The 20,120-nt window shown below is 42.4% G+C and overlaps 1 pseudogene; it reads left to right on the forward strand.

Annotated features, from left to right (window-relative positions):
* Positions 1–1,967: 1,967 nt before the first annotated feature.
* On the forward strand, positions 1,968–15,353 carry LOC147456576 (delta-1-pyrroline-5-carboxylate synthase-like; annotated as a pseudogene).
* The last annotated feature ends 4,767 nt before the right edge of the window (positions 15,354–20,120 follow it).

Genomic DNA, 20,120 nt, shown 5'->3' on the forward strand with positions numbered 1-20,120 from the left:
AAAGATGCCATAATAAATTAAAAAACGAGATGCAGTCTGCAGTCGACTGAAGGCGAGAGCACTATTTGTTGGAGTGCCGCCATGTGCAGATCACAGAGGGAAGGAGGGAAGAGGAAGCGGCCATATTTGGGGAGGGGGCCAGCTCGTGGAGCAAGGGCAGCCAAGTAGTCAGCAGCCGAGGAGGGCGCCGTCTGTGGTGGGAAGGAGCGCGGAGGTTCTGAGGAAGCAGGAGGTGGCCTTGCTGTGCATGGGAGGCCCAGAGGTGGGCGTTGCTTGCAGGTTGGAGGTCGTCAGAGGATCGCCATGATATGGAGATGGCACTACAAGCAGGGCCATAGAGAAGGAGGAGAAGAGCAGGTGAAGCCGGCACTGAGGGACAGGCCTTGGGGATGCAGAGTCGGGAAAAAAAAGGTAGCTTGCAGGTTCGAGGTCGTCAGAGGGTCGCCATGATATGGAGCTGTACGTGACACGGGAGCTGTACGTGACTGGGCAACACTTTCGTTTCTGCAGCAAGGTGGACGCCCTGCACGACTCTCTCTCTCTTTCTCTCTCCTCGAAAAGCAAGACTACAAAAAATATTAACGAATTACCTCTCCAAGCTCTGCTCTGCACTTGCTCCACGTTAGTTGCCTTGCTTGCTCTCTCTCTCTCTCTCTCTCTCTCTCTCTCTCTCTGCGCTAGGGAATTGCTTGATCTCTCTCTGCTGGGTGCTATATAAATTGGGTGGCCGCGGCCATGCTTTGCTTTTCTCTCTAAAGACAAACGGCCATGCTTTGCTTTGCTCTCTAAAAACAGAAGGGTGCTTTTCTTTCTAATAAAACGGCACACTTCTCCTCTTTAAGATTAACTCCGCCAATAACGATGTGCCAAGTGGCATAGCTCTATAGCCAACATTCCTTAAAATGGTATTGCATAATCAAGGTAATGATCTCTCTCCCTTCTTCCTCTCTCTCTCTCTCTCTCTCTTGCGCATGCTCGACCTGACCAGCGCTCACCCATGAGCGTGAGCATAAGAGAGAGAGAGAGAGAGAGAGAGAGAGAGAGAGGAAAAGAGGGAGAGAGAAAGAAGCTTGCTCAGCTTTGCTAGACAATACCAAGCATGGCCGACAAAATGATGACCATGGTGTTGGCGCTGCTGCCGAAAGTCATGAACGCGAGTGGCGAATGCGCCTCCAGGCGTGCGAAGACTTTATGGAGCAGCGTGGTGGGCAACAACGTGAGCGCACCAGGCAACCCAACCAGCAATGGCATTGCCAAAACTGGCAGCGCATCTCCCCCTAGGATCGATGTCGCGCTCTGCAACAAGTTTATGGTGGCCGGGGCCGCTACATGTATCCCAACTCCGGACGTCATGAGTCACCTTATGAAAGCCAGCAGGAGCGCATAACCAGAATGGAATCTCGTCTTCTTCAACAGTGCGATCTGCGTCCTAGAGAGTGCAAAACTCAAGATGCAGAGACCTGGCTTTGGTGGTGACCTGCTGATCAGAACTGCCAAGTACATGACTAGCTGGCACGAGTAGCGATGGCGAAGGTTTCCACAGGTTCTAAGTAGACTATAAATATACATGAAACATGTACAATCGATATCTGAATAAGTTGCCAATGCGAAGTGGATTATCAGGCAACTTGAAAGGCTCTCTTCTCTCTCAAAAAGAAAGAAAGAAAGAGAGAGAGCGCGCGCTTCTTCTTCTCCTGCAGGAATTCCTTCCATGGGTTCTCGTTCTCCTTCGTGAAGAGCTGCAGGCGCATCATCATCACTACGTAGTCACCCGAGCAGAGGATGGGAAGTTTGCACTCAGACAGATTGGCCTCCATTTCTACCCCAAGGGGGGTGGTGGGAGGGAGGATGACTCCCGCTTCAAAAAATACAGGGTCGGCCTGATGCGCGCAGTCGAATGGGAGGGCAGCCGGTTATCCCTCCCTGGAACAGGTCCACGAATACAAATATCTCTCTGCCTCGGTGAGATGCACGAGAATGGCTTTCAAAAGATTAGCTTTGATCAATGGAACGAGCATGATGATCCTAGCATTATTTATTCTTTTTCTTTGAGTGTGGCACAAGCTGCTTTTATAAGGTGCTCATTAAAAGAATTAAGTTTTCACATGGCTTGCAATGGAAAGTGATTATCGTAACATTAGGATACCAGCTCCTTTGTAGCTTTAGGAAAGCCAGAGTCTCAACCAGATAGAAAGGCACGTGGTGCTGCTGTAGGAAAAATGTATTGAAGAAAAGCATGAAAGAAAATCATATTAAAAAGGTGGTTGGCAGGAAATTTTAAAACCAAGTGGTTGACATGGTGAATTCACTGCTTGCAATGGAAGTGGTCCCAATCTTCCATGATAATGATGCAATCAACACACAAGAGGAATCTTAAAAGAAAAACGGACAGGTCTTATCGGACAACGATAGCTTGTTAGCGTGAGAAGTTAAGGCAGATTTGTTGATATTCCTAATGGATGTAGATGGGTTGTATACAAGGCCTCAGGCTTCAGTGTTCAGGGAAAAACCATTTTCCCAAACATACAAAATTCCTTTTCTTGAACTTGCCAAGAGGAAATTTTAAAAATTAGGTTATTTTTTAAATTTTTATATTATTCTTCTCTATTTTGGGGTGTTATTTCTCCTTTTGCGATTGCACTTAACCGGCATTTCTTGGAACTCAAAATTGCATGATATTAAGATGAGGCCCATTTTTCCCGAACACTGCCTCCCCCCTTGCAACTAGGCTTGAAGCTCATACAAACGTTTACGAAAGAAAAGCATATTGAAGAGGTCAAACATGGAGAGAAATCAAGGCATGGATCAAGGGGTAGCATGGAAGAAAAAGTACGGATAGTGCAATGGTTGATGCACGTGTACCTATCATCATCATAAGGGGTTTTTTACCAAATGCGATGATGAAGATTTTGCGGGGGGAGCAGATAGGGAACTTGTTTCATAAAGAGACATCCTTTCTATTACAAACATTTCCGAAGAGTAATGGTTTTTACTGGGTAGTCCCTTTTTTGTATCACTAGTTTACTCATATGACTTGAGTTGTTAAGAGGTTTCTACCCAGTATACATGTCTGTATTGCTCCTAGTTGTGCAAAGTATACCATTTTGTTCCCTTTAAAAAAAAAAGAGAAAGAGAGAGAGAGAGAGAGAGAGAGAGAGAGAGAGAGAGAGAGAGAGAGAGAGAGAGAGAGAGAGAGAGAGAGAGAGAGAGAGAGAGAGAGAGTAGAATATATGAAAAACCAAATTTAATTTTCTAAACCGGTTGCAAAAAGGTTCGTTTGTTGCTTTTTTATCTATTGTTTACTTGGATTCTCTCATGCTCTAACACGTAGTGAGCGCTAGCGCCCAATTAGGGCTTGTGCATGAGAGAGAGAGAGAGAGAGAGAGAGAGAGAGAGAGAGAGAGAGAGAGAGAGAGAGAGAGAGAGAGAGAGAGAGTCCTTAAAGTTTTTTAACATGACAGTTTGATCTCCACTACACGCTAGTGTCCTTCGTAATTGAGCACATGGGGTAGGAAGTGGAATTGGTGGCCTATATAAAGGCATAGGGAGGTTAGTTTTCTATCTGCTAAGAATTTTTACATTTTTGCAAAAGAGGCGAGTCTCCTAAATTTATCTCCTCTCCCGCTCATCTCTCTCTCTCTCTCTCTCTCTCTCTCTCTCTCTCTCTCTCTGTCTCTCATACGCAAGAACAATTGGGTCCTAGCACTCAATAAGAGCATGTGCACGAGCTCTGTCTCTCATACGCAAGAACAATTGGGTCCTAGCACTCAATAAGAGCATGTGCACGAGAGAGAGAGAGAGAGAGAGAGAGAGAGAGAGAGAGAGAGAGAGAGAGAGAGAGAGAGAGAGAGAGAGCTAATTGTTTAGGATTTGTTTGTTTAATGATTTGCATTTTTGAAAAATTGTTGCTAGCACTGTCTTAGTTAGCACGAGAGAGAAGTAGCAAGAAGTTTTTTCTTTTTCTTTTTGGCCTTCCATTTTCCTCTTGAGCCCCAAGCCAAGGTAGTGCCAATGTTTGAATTAGATGGAATCTAAAGAAATCCCTGCAAGAGAGCTTATGACTTGCTACATAGCATCACTGAAGAAGGTCGGGCTACTAAGGTAAGTTAATAAGAGTTTAAAGGTAAGTGTTGGACATGCTATGATGTTTTAACGGTATGGTATTTGAGGTTAGTGCATCTGTATTTCTCTCCTACTCTCTTGATCTATCTACTCTCAAATGTTTCTCTACACAAAACCCCTTAAATCAATGTTTTTTCATGCCTTTGGCCTGCTATTAACCTGACCTGCTATGAACCTTAGTGATGAAGGTAAAACATCATAGAATAGTAACCGGCTACTCTATCTAGATAGCAGTAAAGCAGTGTTACATGACCTTACTCTAGGTCATTGTCTAGACCTCCTATTAGAGAAATTACTAAAAAAAACATTTGTAGATGGAGCATGAAGGGTCTTGCTGACACTAACACCTGTTGCAACATGCCAATTGACGTGTGATTTTCTCTCTTGAATTGTTAAGTACATCTCTACGTCCCCTCCCTCTCTCATGTGCATTGCATCCTTTAATAATTGAAACATGCAAACATGCATTGTCTTTGGCTAACCTATACAATGTACCAAATGCTGCATGAGAGAAGTTATGTACAAGACCATTTAGTTTGATGCTTGTATTTTTAATTCTATTGTATTCCAAGGTGAAGAATCTATTGCTTATTTTGTGGTATCTGCAGTCATATAATGTTCTTGCGTGTGAGACTAATACACTTTTCTTCATATTATATTGTAGCTTGTGTGCAAGCACATTGATAAGACCTCCAACAACCCAACCGTCACTCTATAGCGGTGTCTTCTAATGTGGAAACACAATTTTGGGTGACGGATTGCGACATCAACCAACATGTAGTGAGCATTTAGCAAAGGGAGATTTTTGCATAAGATTAGGGAACCTAGGATAAAGTTCATAGAGAGAGAGATTTCAATAAATTTTCGAGCTAGTCCATTTTCCATAAAAAGCTCCCTCCAAAAGCTCTCTTCGTTTCGCTACTCGCTTTGAGCTTGGCCTTTAGTTCTTCATTTTCCTGCCTAAGTCTTGTAGATTCTTGTTTCTCATTGGTGAGGGCTTAAGTGGTGGCAGCCACTTGTTGTTGCAAAGCCAACATCTCACTTGGAGGGACTCCCAATAACCCCCTCATATACATAGTTTGACATGAGTGTGTGCAGGCTTGTAGGAGGTGCAATGTTGAGGAGCGAGTTTTGCCTATCCAATATGGAATCATACTTGTTTTTTGAGCTTGAAAAGCTATCTTCATCATCTTCATGTAGCGGAGATAGGATTTTAGCACTGCCTAGCGAGATTGGGCCCCTTTTCTTGATGGTTTTTGTAGGCTTTCCACAAGAGATGTGCTGGTTGTGGCCAGTGATATTTCTTTCTTGCCTACTAAAGGCTCTTTTGTGTTTCTCCTTCCCCATCAGAGTGCTTAGAGTGGTGGGACTGTTTAGAGTGGGAGAGAGTGGACAACTCCGAGTCCCCCCCCTTCAGGGGGACTTCTCCCCAAAACCCTCCTCATGTGTGTTTCTCATTTATTCATAGACTACTTTTCTTTTATGCCTTGAAGAGTTGCCCTCCCATGGGATATCTACTCCTTTTGACCATACTTCCTTATATGCATGGGATTTTCTAGAGGATGGCCTTGATCTTTCTCTAGCTAGCTCCCGTTCTAGGCCTTCTTCTAGAGTTTTGTATAAGGAGTACAATGGGTGGTGGCATATTCTTTACTTGGTTGAGTGCAATATATGCCAATCTTGTCAATGCCAAGGATTCTTCGAGGAATATTTTCTTCTTTCTTTTAGCTTTCCTTTTTCTACTAATGACAATATGATGGGCTACCCTCTAAAAATTGTGATATAGGGTCATACCCATCTCAAATGTGAGTGCTTTTTTATATTAATGTTGGACTATATACTAATTGGCTAGCTAGACTTTAGACCTGTCAAGATATGCCAAGTGAAAGTGACGCTTGTACAGATGCATAGAGAGTGCTATCGTTAAAACCAAAAATTCTTCCAAGTCAGCTTCTTAGTGGTATGTTCCTTGAGGTGGTTTGTTGTTGGTCCGGGTCATGTGTCACGGTTTGGTTACCAGATTGCTTTAGAGCCTTGTGGATTAAAGTAGGTATGCTAGATGCGACTGCCCTTATAAGTATGTGATTTTGGTATTGCCCCTTGCATCTACATTGTGGAGCAACTCTTATGCTCTTTGGTGATCTGGTCCCTATGGCTCGAGCTTGAAACTATCATGGATTGTAAACATGTCTCATACGTGTTCATCTTCCTGTTGGGATTCATTTAGTATCCATATGGAGGTGGTTTGTACCTGTTTGATAACTTCTTCACTTGTGGGTGTTTTTGAAACCTCGGGGGATTCACCATGGAGAACTTACCGCATCACGTAAGGGTAGGGGAGGGGTTTTTTTTTACAAGTTACATAAGCGCATAAGTTAGGGGTATCATATTTATGGGAGGGGGGGGGGGGGGGGAGAAGTGAGAAAAGGGAAACATGAGAGGAAGTTTTTGTGTTTCAAAATCATGGCTTCCCAAAAGATTCTTCCCTCGACTTGTGAATCAATAGCTACAAAGATACATGCAAGAACTAACATTGCTTTGTATATAGTTCATTTGTTGAGGGATGAAAGCTATAAAGAGTTTGTATAGATGCAAATTTACACGGAGAACCTAACAAAACTTTATAACCATGCTTTTTGAGTAATTTAGATGAGTCAGAATTAGACCCGAAGTGGATAAGTAGGTAGAGTGCAGGCTGAACGGGCACATAGTTTCAAAGTCAAACTAAGACACATTGAGGGTACATCGAGTTATCAATAGAAGTGGTTCCTTAATACGCAGCCAGTCACTATGCTACATGCTCTTTGACTAGTTTTACTTATTTAGATCATGTAAGACCTAAATTTTATATGTAAAATAGTGATATGATAGTTTTTTGCATGGGTTGTCGTATAAGCGTAGAAAGGGGGTCATATTCCCTAATGTGAGTCGTATATAGGGGTTTTATCAAAGTTGTCTGCTCGCAGGTGGCGTCCCGTTTTGTATATAGAGTGAATCCCCCGTGTTTGAAACTACCCCTTAGGATGTTGCCTTTGTGCTTATCTAGCTGCTCTTCATGTATCTAACACTTGGTATTGTACAATGAAATTGTAATTGGCTTGACATTAGACTAAAATTTTTCTCCTTCAAAGGTCAGGGACTTGGGATGCATAGACAAGAGGTGTTACACACAAGCACAGGCTAAAGCCCATAACCCTAACACCTTGTGGTAGGATATAAGGAAAGCAATTCTAGTGAAGGAATACTGCTGGATGAAGCATGGCTTGCATCAAAAACTTTTTAAGTCCATCTGTAGAAGAAAGCAAAAACTCATGTCAATCCACAAGATTTCCCATCAATATGATGATGCCACAAACGGAAATGCCACCCTAGCGAGTACAAAAACCACAAATTTTTGGCTATCTCAAGAGCAAGCATAGCAACTAAACCAACATGGGAAAAATGAGAAGACTTAACTTAAATGGTCCTCCAACTAGTGGATGGAAGACTAAAGAAACCCATGGGACTACTAGAGAATATCCAAGTGACCAGTTGTGGCTAGAATACATGCACACACTACAAGAGGTCACTTGAATTCCGGTGCCACATTATCGGCGTCACTGGCGGGCGTAGGTATATGTGTGTGTATTTATGGAGGGAGCTTAGGTTTTTTAAAAAAATTGATTTTCAAATTTTCGACGCCTCTTTTGGCATGTATTCCGACGACAGTGCAAACGAGCATACCGACGCCTCTTCCGATGGCTGTACCGATAGCTGTACCGATGCACTTGCAAAAATCAAAATCGCGGGCTTTCTCTGCGCATTTGTCTTAGTTCTTGCACGTTTTCTCAAGCTCTCCTCTTCCCCATCTCTCACAAATCTGTTGCAATACACGCCGTCGGAGGTGCTAATCTTGCTTGTGGGTTAGCGCATAACACTAAAATAAGATTGTTATCATGTTTACTTGTAGATTTAGGGTTTAAATTTGTGTTTGTGTGTGCATTTTTGCAGGTTCCGGGACTTTTACATCAACTTCCATTGCTCAAATAGGACGAATGTGAGTGCTCAAACCTTTAAATGCATATTAAGTTTATTTAAATTACTTTGTATATTAAGAAAAAAAAAATCATGCTTTAAACTTTGAATGCTTTAAAAGAAATTAGCATTTTCTATGTGAAATCTCATTTTAAATTATGGAAAACATTTGTTTAAGTTTATGAAAAAATCTTGTTTTGAAGAATTTTTTTATTGAATTATGTCGTTTTTCAAATTATGTAGTTGATGGGGTTTATGTTTTATGTTAAGTTTAGGTTATAAGTTATGTTAGATTAGGTTATGTTACGTTAAGTTAAGCTATGTTGTTATGTTAGGTTATACGTTAGGTTAGGTTAGGTTATCTTATACGTTAGGTTAGATTAAGTTAAGCTACGTTAGGTTAAGTTATATTAGGTTAGGTTAGGTTAAGCTACGTTAAGTTAGGTTAGGTTATCTTATATGTTAGGTTAGGTTAAGTTAATTTACGGTAGGTTTAGTTACGGTAGGTTATGTTAGGTTAAGTTAGGTAAAGCTACATTAGGTTAAGTTAGGTTAAGCTACGTTCGACAATACAGCAAGCCATAGAGCTTACCCACAACGCATATTAAAAACAACACAATGGCGATCCGTTTGTCAATACGGCAAGCCATAAAGCTTACCCACAACACATATGCATTGTGGGCAACCTCTATGGCTTTCCGTATTGCCAACGGCTCGCCATTGTGTTGTTTATATGTCCGGGAGCGGTTTTCAAGTCCTAAAATAGCACCATGGCAAGACATTTTGCAATACGGCAAGCCATAGATCTTGATTACAATGCATATGCATTGTGGGCAAGCTTCCTGGCTTGCCGTATTGCCAAATGACTCGCCATGGTGTTGTCTTGCGAGCGATTTTCAAGCGCTAAAATTACCTTGTGCCCCTGAAAACAACACAATGGCGATCCGTTTGGCAATACGGCAAGCCATAAAGGTTGCCCACAAAGCATATGTATTGTGGGTAAGCTCTATGGCTTGCCATATTGCCAACGGCTCGCCATTGTGTTGTCTATATGTCTGCGAGCGGTTTTCAGGCCATAAAATCACTTCGTAACTCTAAAAACAACACAATGGTGAGCCGTTTGCCAAATTGGCAAGCCATAGAGCTTGTCCACATCGTATATGCATTGTGAGCAAGCTGTATGGCTTGTCGTTTTGCTAAACGCCTCACCATTGTGTTGTTTTTATGCATGTTAGGTTAGGTTAGGTTAGATTTAGGTTATAGGTTAGGTGAGATTACAGGTTAGGTTAGAGCTATCGACGGCATAATAGTCGAAAAAATACAAACGGACTTCAAATATGACTCATGTACTTCTAAAAACGCAAACGGACTTCGGTTAGGTTAGGTTATAGGTTAGGTAGATGTTATAAGTTAGGTTACATTAAGTTAAGTTAGGTATAGGTTTTACGTTAGGTTAGATTATAGGTTAGGCATAATGATTATAGGTTAGGTTAGAGCTAGCGTCAAATTAATAGTAGAAAAAATGCAATAGGACTTCAAAGATGATTCGTGTACTTCTAAAAACGCAAACGGACTTTGGTTAGGTTAGGTTATAGGTTAAGTAGATATTATAAGTTAGGTTATGTATAGGTTTTACGTTAAGTTAGATTATAGGTTACACATAACAATTATAGGTTAGGTTAGAGCTAGCGTCAAATTAATAGTAGAAAAAATGTAATCGGACTTCAAAGATGACTCGTGTACTTCTAAAAATGGAAACGGACTTCGGTTAGGTTAGGTTATAGGTTTAAGCTAGGTTACATTAAGTTAGGTTAGGGTTATGTTATAGGTTAGGTTAGATTATAGGTTAGGTTAGAGCTAGCGTCAAATTAATAGTAGAAAAACGCAATCGAACTTCAAAAGTGCACATAAACTTCAAGAACCTTAATATATAGTCATTGACCAATAAAGACGAGATTATTACCCTGTGGTCCTAATCTCCGTGCACCTCTAGACCAAGGTGTGCGGGGATCGGGCCTGGCTAGAGAATGTGAGGTTGTTAGGGCTAGCAAAAAATAGTTGAAAAAATGCAATCAGACTTCAAAAGTGCACACAGACTTCAAGAACTTTAATATATATTCATTGACCAATAAAGACGAGATTATTACCTTGTGGTCCTAATCTCCGTGCACCTCTAGACCGCACCTCTAGACCGAGGTGTGCGGGGATCGGGCCTGGCTAGAGAATGTGAGGTTGTTAAAGCTTGTCATGTACTTAGTAGTGTGTAGTTATAACAACCAGAGTGTTTTCATTATTTGTTGCATCATTAGTAGATAAACTATGGACGATAGGATGGCGTGTCCTTGTGCGCATTGCAAGCATCAGATCTTTCAAAAACAAAAAATCTACGACCAAGACATACGCAATCACAGTCTCTTTTCGATAGAGCAAGTACAAGACCTGCGTTATCGATCTCATGGTCTAGAGATTGAAGGTCAAAGTACGCAAGTAGATATTGCTCCAACTTCATCCCAGAGAAGACGCTTTTCAAACGAGAAGCCCTTGTCTGAGTCCTCCCAACTAATACCTGAAGCGGATTTCAAGAAGTAGAGATGGAGCATATGTTGGATGCGTTCTTTGACATGGATTCCAACATAGAAGGCGACAACATTGAACGCAGTACTGTGGACCAACCTTAGCCATCCCATCCATATTGACGGCATGATAGAAACAATGAGGAGGGCGAGATTATGCAAAGTCTTGCACGCATGCCGCTCTACACTGGTGCAAAAATCTTAGTTCTTTGTACCGCATTGGCAATGCTTAATTTGCAGTCTGTCTATGGTTGGTCTGACGCCTCAGTCAACACCGAGCTTTTCAGGTAAACATATTTATCCTAATCATGGTAAAGTGCAAACTACAGTTCATATAAAGTGATCAAAGGACTGACTTGTTCATGTAACGTTAGGTTGCTGAATGAGCAAATCTTGCTAGAAGGGAATCACATGCCCCCTACCCGTCTAGCCGCTACAAAGCTTCTTACTAATTTGGGATTGGATTATTAAAAAATATATGCATGTCCTAATGAATGTATACTTTTTTGCAATGAGTATGCAAACCTGGAAAAGTGTCCCAATTGTGGATCAAACAGGTACAGGGAGGACACACAAGGAAAATTTATCCCTGCAAAGGTCCTTCAACACTTTCCTATCATTCCAAGAATAAAGAGCATGTTCAGGTGCAAGTCCATAGCCGCTTTGATGACATGGCACTCAAATGCTAGATCGACAGATGATGTTATGCGGGTACCTGCTGACTCTCGTGCATGGAAGCACATAGAGGAAAGTTGGCCTACATTTAAGAACGAGCCTCGATGTATCCGCTTTGGTCTGGCAATGGACAGACTAAACCCATTCGGATTACGGAGTTGGTCATGGAGCACGTGGCCTATTTGTCTGGTTAATTATAATCTTCGACCATGTCCCGCTATCAAGAAGGGCCATCTGTTGTTGTCATTGATTGTCCAAGGAAAGTACAAAGCAAAGAACATGGACGTCTATCTGCTGGCACGACTTATAGAAGAGCTCCAAATCTTGTGGACGTGAATCGATGTGGTTGATATGTCCCAACCAATCGGACGATGGAATATACATGTGCAAGGCATTCTCATGTGGACCATGTATGATTGGCAGGCTTTGGTGAGTGCTCATGTAAGTGCCTTCAAAACCCTCACACACATGTGATTCATGGCTATGTCAATGATTTTAAATATTAATATGTGATGTTTCAGGCTTGAGTTACTCGGGCAATCATGCATGTTCAAAATGTGGTCCTCGACTTGGCTTCCGTCACTTTGAGCAAGACAGTTTACAAGGAGCATGGTAGATTTTTGCCTGAAGGACATGAGCTACGTGGACCAAACATATGAAAACATGACATGCATTCACTGAAAGCAAGTGATTGGAAAAACATGTGGCTGAAGAGGGGAGATTGGATGCCACCTGGAATGAAAAGACTTTCTATTTTCCATGATCTCCCGTATTGGAGTGACCTACTGATTAATCATTTGCTCGACCCAATGCACATCTTCAAGAATGTGGGGGAGATCATCTGAAAGACCATCACTGGAAAAAGGGAGAGCAAGGCCCAAAGAGATGACCTGCAGGCTGTGGGTCGAATGCCAGAGATGTGGCCTCGGCTTAAAGACAATGGAAAATGGTCTATACCAAAAGGTCCATGGGTTCTGAGTCGTGCAGAAGAGCAACAAGTGAAGAAGACTATATCTTCATTCAAGACTCCCACAGGGTGCATACGATGTTTGAAAACTGCTTTTACGAGAGATGATAATCTCAGTGGTCTTAAGTCCCACGATTGGCACAAATTTTTACAGCTCATCTTACCAATTTCCATAAAGGGTTGTTTGACAGATGACATTAGAAGAACAATCTACAAAACAATGAGTTGGTACGCTAGATCAGTTCAAAAGAGATAAGAGAAGACAGCATCGATGCAGCACGCTTAAATGCTATTGAAGCAGTGTGCATGGTGGAGAAGTACTTTCCAACAAAAATTCTTACCATCCAAATCCATGTACTTGTGCATGTGGTCGATGAAGTTGCAGTTGCTGGGGTGATCCATAACAGGTGGATGTTCTTCTTGGAGAGATTTATGAAGACTTTAAAGGGGTTTGTTCGTCAAAGGGCTCGCCCCGAGGGTAGCATGGCCGAAGAATGGCTTGTACAAGAGTCTCTTGTCCTCATCAGTGAATTTTTGGTCTCAATTGATCCAGAGATGCCCCGAACGTGGACAACTGGGTCAACGTCAAGGTCACAGGGGATGAGCCGCAGGGACAAGGCATCATTAGGAAGATGGACATCACAATGCGAGAAAAGGTTATGAGATTTTGCCTTCTCAACTCAGACATCATGCAAAAGTGGCTAGAGAGGTAGAAAGGGGAAAAGCAAATACATTTGACAGATCACCTTCAATTCAAGCGCAACCGTGCAACTAGAAACCTTCCTTTTCCAAATCATCTTCAAAAATTGCATGACTTTCCAACTGGGCGGTGGTTAGATGCGACACTCTCATAGGCAAAGAGAAGTGGAGTGTTGATTATTGAAGAGGAAGAGGAGATGTCAAGGGGTTGCGATTGGCATGCACATTTCACAACTTCCTTTTCGAGCTCCACATGAAAATTAGTTTTCTTTAATAACTTTTAGTCTGTTTCAATTTTGTGGTTGGAGTATCACAAATATGGAGCTTTGTGGTCGCATGGGAAGCACTTCAGAGTGAAACGGATCGACGAACAAAGGGTCACTTTCAATAGTGTTGTTAGGGTAAAAAGCTTCGTCCAAGAAAGTAGGAGTAGTGCTAGAGATGAGAATACAGAGACTAGCCAGTTTGAATACTTTGGCTACATCTAAGACATCTTGAAGATTAGCTTTAGAAAGTTTGATATGTTTATCTTTGATGTCAAGTGGTTCAAAGTTATTACCAGCGTCCCTAATGCAACTGTGCGCAAAGACAAGAGTGGATTAATTCAAGTGAAATCTAGGTGGGTGTGGACAGATGTGCGGGATACATTTGTACTTCCGCAACATTGTGAAGAAGTTATGTTCATACACGATTCACAATGGATAGAAAATGATGAGAAGGATCTGTCTAAACCCTGCTGGCTCTATGTCGTTCAAGTTGCTCCACGTAGCAAGCAAGTGTGTGAAGGATTGGATGTTGAGCTTGAAGAGGTGATTCATGAATAAAGCGCAAGACCGACTCCAACTTTAAGTTTAGATTTTGAGGTGGATGTCAACATTGAGCAATTGTCTGAACCTAAAGATGAGGTGTCAAATAGTGAAGTTGCGGAGAGCGACGAAGAAGTAGAGTTCAATGACGAAGATGCAGAAGTATAGATTGAGATAGAAATCTTTGGTGCATCAGATCTCATAGAAGATGAGAGATTAACTAATGACTTTTGGTAGGAAACCTTTTGTAAAGCTCTTTTAATTACTCCACAATACACTTTAGATGTTGTCATTTGTGTAGCAGTTTCGTTGATTTGTTATTTATATTGATTAAGCATTTCTTACGTAAACTAACGTATTTTATGGGTGTTGTTTGTGTAGGATTAGCCATGGCCGATGACGATGAGCCATAATCTCCTAGTTTTAGTTTTCCTGTCACTGCGGTCGGCATGTCACCCGAGTAGATGGGCTCGGTTTTGTCTCGGTTCACACTAGAGCAGATCGCGATGGCACAACACCTTTTGGGTGCAGGTCCCTCTAGACCTACTACAGCCGACCCTTTGCCCGGGACTAGTGTGGTCCCTACACCAAGCGGCCCCACAACTCAATCTATTGTGCCCCCTATGCTTAGGACTCGTGTGTCCCCTAAACCGACGGGTGGTTCATCCTCGAGACGACATAGCCGTCGTTCTGGAGGTGGTGGTTGCTATGGTAGCGGTTCTACCGATGCGTCCGCACCACCAAGAGAGCATCCACCACTCTCTTCAGTAGATAGTTCACCGGTGGGCACACCATGTACACCTTGCAGATTACACGAGCATGATCCTAGCAAGGTGTACAAGATCAGGGATGGGGTTGTTGTGGCAGATTGGGTCGAAAAGGAAATGCAACAGAGGATTCGACAGCTCTGTACGATTCAGTTTGGTCACTTTGTGATGGAGATTTGGGAAAACCTCGATGCTGAGAGAAAGAATTACATCGTCGATGCCATTCAGAGAGAGTACAGGCCAGTAGAGGGGTATGATCAAGTCTCGAACGCCTGGATTTTGAGCGTGGTGAGGTCCACAATGTCACACCATCGGTCAGAGGCGAGAGAGAGGTACAATGACGACATTCCCAAGCCGGCATGGTTGGATGCAAAGGAGTGGATGGGGATTTCATGAGAGACACAAGACAATCCCGATAGATTTCAGCAGCAGAGAGATGCAGCCAGAGCACGTTTGGAGTCTGCTGGAGCGTCACATCTTGGGAGTGGAGGCTACGATATGCTTCGACTTGAGTTTGTAAGTATTATACGTATGCTTTGAATTATTGATAATATATATGTTATTTGAAGATTTATCTAATGATTAAACCATAATTTTGCAGGAAGTTGCCGTGAAGCGCCTTCTGACACACCAAGCGGAGAAGTATGGGTACAAGCATGGACTTGTGGCCCTTTTACCCCAGCTGCTGCAGGGGGAGGGAGAGGACATCGATTGGGAGACATTACCATGAGGGTCTTCTCACTCAGTGATTGTTTGCATATGTACAGTTTTGTAGTGCTTATGTTTATGGTTTATGGTTATGTTTATGGTATGGCACAGATGTTATGGTTAAGGCTTGGCAATCAACTTAAAATTATGGTTTTGCTATGATGGTATGACAATCATGTGGCGGTTATGGTTATGGTTGTGCAATGATGGTATGGCTGTTATGGTTATGGTATGACAAGAAAGTTATGGTAATGGTTATGGTATGGCAAACATGTTATGTTTATGGTTTTACAGTTTTCGATTCATGTTTTAATTATGTTCACAAGTTATGTTATTCTTACAATTTTGCTAATTGCCATACACTCGCTCTTTAGCATCAGCTTGTAGGTGGATTGCAGTTGCTTGTGCACACTTCCTTTGGGCAGAGAGGGTTGTTTTCTTTTGCTGCAGTACATGTAGCATTAGTTCCCAGCTCCTCTGTCCAAAAAAAAAATTGTAGGTTTTGGTCGTCGGTACAGGTGACAGTATCAGCGTCGGTAGGGGCAACGGAATGAGCGTCGGAATTTAGTATATAAATACCGGTGCTTATTACATTGCATATTCCGATGCCTATTTAAAGGTGTATTCCGACGCCTGCTATATCGATGGTCATATCGATGCTACAATACCGGCGTCTCTTACGAGGCTTATTTCAACGCTTTTTAGTTTAAAAATTAACGCTATTTTGTCGGTACCTGCGACGTCTTGTAGTGACACCTTTGTAAGGGTGGATTTTGGGACAATTTCCATGTCATATTAGGGCATCCTTTCATGCAGCAAGTCATGGTGGTACAAGACTGGGACTGCAACTATATTTATTTGAGGCATGAGGGAGTTACAACTAGAATAAACTTGATCGCCCATGATTATAGGAACATCGCGTACATACCAATGGTGAACTTTGAGCTGGCTACCACATTGGTCATCACTATGAAGGAGAGGATAGTATATTCCTTTTCTAAACGGGGAACATCTACCTTTTTGCTATCTAAAAGGCAAAAACTAATGCTATGATTTCCACGGATGATGACTATGTCTATCAAGACTTTTTTTATTCCAAGTCTGTCAACCAAGAGTGGATGCACATTTTAGCCACAATAGATACTTGTGCCTTATAGCCACAAACCAAGTTCTACAATGAGGATGGCTATGATATAGTACCCATAAGAATGGTGCCTTGCATTAAAGATCTGATGGAGATGAAAACTTACAAAATTTTGCTCAATTACCCAAGCAAGAAAAAAGAGAGGTATCCTATAGCGGATGTGAAAGTCCTTCAAGTCTTGAAATTTCAATTGAGAGCTTGAACACTGACATTGAAGTTCCTTAAATTAATTAATTCTTTACTATTGGATTCCTACCCAACAAGATAAATGCATTAGAGAGAAGTTGTCCCAACTATCCGGTAGAGATGATAGTATAAGGAGAGCTCGCACTTCGTCATCAAAATTGATTTTCATCGATTGAAGTTGACTTATGTTGGTATTAAAGTCATTTAGGCGTTCTGCAACTAAACCATTCTCTGCCATCTTTAGATTGAACAAGCGCTTCATGAGAAATACCTTATTGGATGCCGATGGTTTCTTGTAGAGGCCGTCAAGTGACTTCATCAAGTCCTTTGTGGTCTTCATCTCCGAAACGTTGAAAGCCACTGTTGACGCCAAGCTTAGCCGGAGTGTTCATAATGCCTTTCGGTCAAGGACAATCCATGTTTTGTCTGCCATTGTTGCGGGCTTCTTTGCAAGACCGCCTAACGGCAAATAAAGATCCTTCTAGTAGAGATAGTCTTCAATCCGCATCTTCCAATGTCGATATTTTTTGCCGTTGAACTTCTCGATCTTGAGCTTCCCTTCCTCCGCCATTACTCCCACTCAATTCAAGGAATCCTTTCCTTGAGATAATTTAGCTACGAGAAATCCTTGCTCTGATACCAGTTGTTAGGAAATAAGACGTAGCTAAGTAGATAATTGAGTAGATTACTTAATAATGGAGACATATAATTTTCACACACAAGAGATTATAGAGGAGAGAGAGAGAGAGAGAGAGAGAGAGTACACACGATATAGGTGGTTCACCCAATGTGGGCTACGTCCACGAAAAAACAACAACTCAATGGCTTTAGTACTTCAAAACAAGAAGTAGTTTACAAAGGGATTATACCCTTTTGGAGCTCCCGCCTTGCTTCACTCTCACCACCTCACATCAATTTCACAATGCACCACAATGCTTTACAATCCGTTTTTGTGTGTAGAAGAGACCTCCTTTTATAGGCCAAAGGGGCTGCCCTCTCTCATGAGAGGCAGTCATGTGTAGCCGCCCTTGTGTAGACAAGTTCAAATCGGACCCTCCAATCCGCCCATGTGTGGCTGCGAAGTAGGACGTAGCTAAATAGAAAGTGAGTAGCTTACTTAATGGAGAGAGACATATTTTCACACACGAGAGATTAGAGAGTAGAGTAGAGAGAGAGAGAGAGAGAGAGAGAGAGAGAGAGAGAGAGAGAGAGAGAGAGAGAGAGAGAGAGAGAGAGCACAATATACGTGGTTCACCCAATGTGGGCTACATCCACGGGAAAGCAGCCACGCAATGGCTTTAGTACTTCAAACAAAAAGTAGGTTACAAAGGGATTATAGCCTTAATAGAGCTCCCACCTTGCTTCACTCTCACCACCTCACACCCACCTTGTTGCATCAACCTCACACTCTAAAATGTGTGTAGAAATGGCCTCCTTTTATAAGCCAAAAGGGTTGCCCTCTCTCATGAGAGGCAACCGTGTGTAGCCGCCCTTGTGTAGACAAGTCCAAATCGGACCCTCCAATCCGCCCATGTGTGGCCGCCCTTGAGAAGACAAGTCCGTCTTTGAAATCGGCCACCGGCCATTGACTTCCAACCACCGGCCACCAGCCATTGACTACCGGCCATCGGCCAACCGGCCAAACGATAGGCCGTTTTTCGACCACTTTTCGACCGCCGTCCGGCTATAATATTCCGACAAAAGGGAATATTCTGATGAAGCCAATCTCGAGCTTTGCTCAAGACTGGCTGTGTAAATTTTGGTTTCCGATGAGTGATGTTCTTCACGCATGATGGCTTCTCCTTATAACGAGGGCCTTACAAATGTGAGTTTTTAATACAGAAAATTACAAGGGGTAAATCAAGCTCCATACTTAATAGGATCAACATATTGTGGTTTAGATCCAAGCCAAAGTAGCGAAGGAAGATGAAGTAAATATGCTTACAAACCATGCAAGGTTTGCTTTGTGCCACTCGTTCTACAAAGTCACCACATGTCCACATTGGGCTACTTGCAATATGAACTTTATACCTCTCGTCCCGCACTTGTGAAGAAGATGTCTCCAACATGAATTTTTCATGCATGCCTGCCCTCACAACAGTGTGCATCTTTCACTTGAGTCTGAATGTCGCCATCCGTAGTGTAAATGATGGAAAATATCTTGCTATTACTACAACCCCCAGAATGTACAGGATTGACCATGGCAAATCTCGAAAGCAATCAAGTAACAAAGGTTCACCGCTCGCTTGTAGAACTTTCTAGAGCTTATTGGCTATCCAAATATATTTTAGTTGACACCCTAGGCTATATTTATAGACAATCGACACACCCAAAGCTAGCAATGAAGCTCTCCCTATGTGTTACCCTATCATCAAGTAAATTTTGGAGAAAACCACGGTGGTTGAGGACTTTATTAGTATCAATTTCTTGTCTTTTCAAACCCTCACTCTCTATCCATATCTCTATATCTACCTTTATCTTCCCCCTACTTTCTCTTTCTATCTTCTTCTCCACATTCTTTATCTTCCCTCTTCTGTGTGTGTGTGTGTGTGTGTGTGTGTGTGTGTGTGTGTGTGTGTGTGGAGCTCTCTATCTCTCCCTCTTCTTTCCTCTCCCGGCATTCCACTTTCTCTCTCTCCTTTCTCTTACTCTCCACAATTCTCTCTCTTTCTCCTTCCATTTCTCTTCTCCTCTCTCTCTCTCTCTCTCTCTCTCTCTCTCTCTCTCTCTCTCTCTCTCTCTCTCTCTAGAGCTCTCTCAATCCCCCTCTCTCGCTCTTTGTATCGCTCTCCCACCAACCCTCCATCCCTCCCTACCTCTCTCTCTATCGCACTCTTCTCTATCCCCCCCTCTCTCTCTTTGTATCTTTCTCCCACCCACCCTCCATCCCCCCCCCCCTCCTCTCTCTCTCTCTCTCTCTCTCTCTCTCTCTCTCTCTCTCTCTCTCTCTCTCTCTCTTTGAGATAAAGTAAGCATATATACTTCTTAGAGGGCTTATCATCCAAGATGCCATTACTTGGAAGGCCTTAATTGCAAGATATGTCTAAGGCAAAGGAGAGGAAGCTTCGGAGAAACACGTTGTGTTAAGCAAGGCTTAGGTCAATATGTATGCCAAAACTCTATGCTTACCATCGCCTTGGTTCATGTAAAGAGTATGCTATTCATGATATCCTGGTCTTATAGCCTGGCTGTTTGTTGAAGCACCAAATGATTGTGAGGATCTCTAGTTAAGTGTTTGAGGACTAGACATTACTTCTAAAATTCTAGTTGTACACTGTTCTAGATGTGCTATTGGACTGAGGCTGATATTTGAGGAATTTTCGGTTTTTAGATGTTGCTTGAGGACTTCATACCTCCATTTGGCTTGGGGTTGATGCTTCACCTCATACTAGCATTCTGATGGGAATGTCTTTAAGTAGCTTGTAGCGGTTCTAGTGGTTGGACTGGTTCTAGTGGTTG

This window comes from Adiantum capillus-veneris, chromosome 6 (assembly GCF_014529385.1).
Source record: "Adiantum capillus-veneris isolate H3 chromosome 6, ASM1452938v2, whole genome shotgun sequence".
NCBI classification, from domain to species: domain Eukaryota; kingdom Viridiplantae; phylum Streptophyta; class Polypodiopsida; order Polypodiales; family Pteridaceae; genus Adiantum; species Adiantum capillus-veneris.